The 4,281-nt window shown below is 40.5% G+C and overlaps 1 pseudogene; it reads left to right on the top strand.

Moving 5' to 3' along the window:
- Positions 1-3,192: 3,192 nt before the first annotated feature.
- On the top strand, positions 3,193-3,310 carry LOC124614292 (annotated as a pseudogene).
- Positions 3,311-4,281: the final 971 nt, after the last annotated feature.

The following is a 4,281-nucleotide window of genomic DNA, read 5'->3' as shown; positions in this document are numbered from 1 at the left end:
TGTCTTTAGTGACGTGACGGGCGCCAACGGAATAAATAAACCAACGCATAGTGAGCTCGACTGGATAAAAATTTGCTTTCTTTCTTGTTCGGTAAGTTTTTCGTATGTTTTTCCACTATTTCTCACGTATTTTCGCACTTGATGCACGAAATGCAAAACCTACCATCTAACTTTCTCTCAAGAGCAAATGTACGTTGTGTTACACTATTTGCACCTTATGATGGACCCATAGGATCCGAAATGCATCGTGTAATTTAATAAAACGCGAAAAACTTGTGACGAAATCTTTTTAATCGTGTAGTATGCTTATACCTCGCGCTCAGTGACGTATCCTCTCTTTCGTTTGCTTTTCAGTATATTCGTCTACACCTACATGGGTACTCTGCAAATTACATTTAAGTGCCTGGCAGAGGGTTCATAGAACCAGCTTCACAATTCTCTGTTATTCCAATTCGTATAGTGCGCAGAAAGAACGAACACCTATATCTTTCCGTACAAGATCTGATTTCCCTTATTTTATCGTGGTGATCATTTCTCCCTATGTAGGTCGGTGCCAACAAAATATTTTCGCAGTCGGAGAAGAAAGTTAGTGATTGGAATTTCGTGAGAAGATTCCATTGCAACGAAAACCCCTTTCTTTTAATGATGTCCAACCCAAATCCTGTATCATTTCAGTGACACTCTCTTCCATATTTCGCGATAATACAAAACGTGCTGCCCTTGTTTGAACTTTCTCGATGTTCTCCGTCAGTCCTATCTGGTAAGGATCTCACACCTAACAGCAGTATTCTAAAAGAGGACGGACAAGCGCAGGGTAGGCAGTCTCCTTAGCAGATTTGTTACATTTTCTAAGTGTCCTGCCAATAAAAATCAGTTTTTGGTTAGCCTTCCCCACAACTTTTTCTGTGTGTTCCATCCAATTTAAGTTGTTCGTAATTGTAATTCCTAGGTATTTAGCTGAATTTACGGTCTCTATATTTGACTGATTCATCGTGTAACCGAAGTTTAACGTATTCCTTTTAGCATTCATGTAGATGACCTCACGCTTTTAGTTATTTAGGGTCAACTGCCAATTTTCGCACCATTCAGATATCTTTTCTAAATCGTTTTGCAATTTGTTCTGATCTTCTGATGACTTAATTAGTCGATAAACGGCGGCGTCTTCTGCAAACAACCTAAGACGGCTGCTCAGATTGTCTCCCAAATCGTTTATATACATAAGGAACAGCAAAGGGCCTATAACACTACCTTGGAGAAGGCCAGAAATCACTTCTATTTTACTCGATGACTTTTCGTCAGTTACTACGAACTCTGGTCTTTCTGACAGGAAGTCACAGACCCAGTCCATAACTGAGACGATGTTCCATACTACACTGTAAGCCGCTTATGTGGTACAGTGTCAAAAGCCTTCTGAAAATCCAGAAATACGAAATAGATCTGAAATCCCTTGTCAATAGCACTCAGCAACTCATGCGAATAAAGAACTAGTTGTGTTTCACAAGAACGATGTTTTCTAAACCCATGTTGACTGTGTGTCAACAGATCATTATCTTCAAGGTAATTCATAATGTACGAACACAATACATGTTCCAGAATCCTGCTGCATATCGGCGTTAATGAAGTGGGCGTGTAATTAAGTGGATTACTCCTACTACCTTTCTTGAATATTGGTGTGACCTGTGCAACTTTTCAGTCTTTGGGTACTGATCTTTTGCCGAGCGAACGGTTGTATATGATTGTCAAGTATGGAGCTAATGCATCAGCATACTCTGAAAGTAACCAAATTGGTATACAGTCTGGACCAGAAGACTTGCTTTTATTAAGTTATTTAAGTTCCTTCACTACTCCTAGGAGATTTACTTCTACGTTACTCACGTAGATTCGCATGTTGCACAGATTGCACCCAAATGTGCATTGCACGCATTATTTCTACGAAGGAAAATGCAGTTACATTATAGTTTCCATCAGAATATCATACATTTTCGGCGTCGGTATGTATCTGATATTTGTCTTGTGACGGTGCACACTGTTACGAAATAGGCCCTCTCCCCTTGGAAGGTCACAGTACCGGGACCTCCTTTTTTACAAATCGAGTGAAGTGCCAGCAAACAATAAGAAACAGAAGTAAAATGAACTTAAATCTTCTAGGGTTCACTTTTAAAAACTACAGCTACCTTGCAACTATTACTATTTGATGTGTTATTTAGAACGCAATTGCATTAAAGTTTACCAGGAAACAAACTACAGCTCGCGTCACGTAAGACGGCGCTTCCGCTCATAGAGATGGAGCAGCGAAGGGATGAGAACTGTGCATGTGCAGCAGCAGAGAACAGACAAAGAAAGTCAACGTCGCCGAAGTGCATTGCTGCGAACAAAAGTCAGGCATTTTACACGTTCAAATCTATAAGGGGAATAGTAAATACTAAAACAAATTTCGATCAGTCTTCATGAAAGAAATATTAATTCACGTCTTGACGATGTTGCTTCCACTGCTCCTCAGATTTACTCCGCGTGACATCTGGGGACGGGAACAGCTGACACGTCTTTCTGAACATGATAATTGTCTAACGACAAGATCATTGACACTACTTGCAGTAATTATCATTTATTGCGATTTGAACTGTACTATACGTAAAAATTTAATACCCAACAAAATTAACTTCAAGCACAAACCGTAATCATTATATTTGCTTGACAACTGCTACTACTCCACAGAATTTTTAAAAGTGTGTATAAGATGTGTGTGTTTATGTGTTTGAATGTAGTTAAGTGTAATCACTGCACATAAAAAATTTGCAGTTGAAAAGACTATCGTAAAAATGGTCAGTAAGCTGTTATATTTTTCGCGATTAACGGACATTATGAGTGTAAACTAACCCGTTCGACATTACAGTGAAAGTCTGCATTCATAATCCATCGAACAAGCAAACAATTAACCATCAACTGCGAATAACTCCAGGGAATGATGACCGAAAACATCTAAAACGACCGATATCCCGACAAGTAACAGCTACTGTCATTTTAGGGCCTTATACAATTCGTGCTTTGAAAATGACAGGGGTTTACATATGGAAATATCGGACTTTTGCCGAATTTATCTAGCTGTATTCTCGAGTGTTATTAGAGCATACAGCATGGTGGCAGAAGCTTAACTTCTCCTTGGGCAATACGTTCAATATTATAGCCTGTATGGGCAATGGCCTTGCCACAGTGGATGCACCGGTTCCCGTCAGATCACCGAAGTTAAGCGCTGTCGGGCGTGCCCGGCACTTGGATGGGTGACCATCCGGGCCGCCGTGAGCTGTTGCCACTTTTTGGAGAGCACTCAGGCTCGTGATGCCAACCGAGGAGCTACTCGACCTAATAGTACCGGCTCCGGTCAAAGAAAACCATAATAACGATCGGGAGTGCGGTGTGTAGACCACATGCACCTCCTATCCGCATCGTCATTGAGGATGACTTGGCGGTCGGATGGTCCCAATGGGCCACTTGTGGCCTGAAGACGGAGTGCTTTTTAGCCTGTATAATTCAAAGGATACAAAGTCCTAATCAAAAAGGCTAGGAAGTTCACAATATCATGTACGCAACTGATATCTTGGCAAACACATTTGTTAAACCACAAGTCTTTAAAACCAACAAATATTATTACTTTGTTCCAAAGTGTACATCGCAATACCGACGTCACTTCTATTTGAATCTGTTTCCAAACAACCTGATTGTAAATTTGCTATGACAGGTTCAAGGCTTAAATCCATCATCATTTCCCTGTCAAATTATTCTTTCCGAACCTTTTCAGCATGTCGCACAGACTGTGCACGCGCTACAGGTGGGATTCGTCTATTGCCTCATGCACAAGCGATTCAGTGAATGTTATCTTGAAAGTTTTTTTCTCCCACATAGCCTTATCCTTTGCCCAAATTAATGCCATAGGACTACATTGACAGTGACTCGTGGGTAAACGAAAAATTGTGAGACCCCATTCACATGCAAGGAAGTCAAGTTTGTACGTTCTGTCACGTAAGTATTAACGAATTGCAGGGGATCGACATGAGTCTGGTTTACACTGTGCTTAATATTTTCATTTTTAAGACAGGGAAAAATATCCGCTGTTCTGATGTTTATACTGGGTGTTTTCTCTGTAACAGTTGAATTATAACTGGCAATGGACGACTTCGAAGCAAGGTATGACAAGAATTGTGAATCACGTCACGAAACTGGCAGCATTCATTTCCGAATGGTAGTAACTGCTGTTTCTCTTACGTGTAAATACAAGTTCACTCG

This window comes from Schistocerca americana, chromosome 4, assembly GCF_021461395.2.
Source record: "Schistocerca americana isolate TAMUIC-IGC-003095 chromosome 4, iqSchAmer2.1, whole genome shotgun sequence".
Taxonomy (NCBI): Eukaryota; Metazoa; Arthropoda; class Insecta; order Orthoptera; family Acrididae; genus Schistocerca; species Schistocerca americana.
The sequence above is the reverse complement of the archived record's forward strand: the minus strand, read 5'-3'. Positions and strand labels throughout refer to the sequence as shown.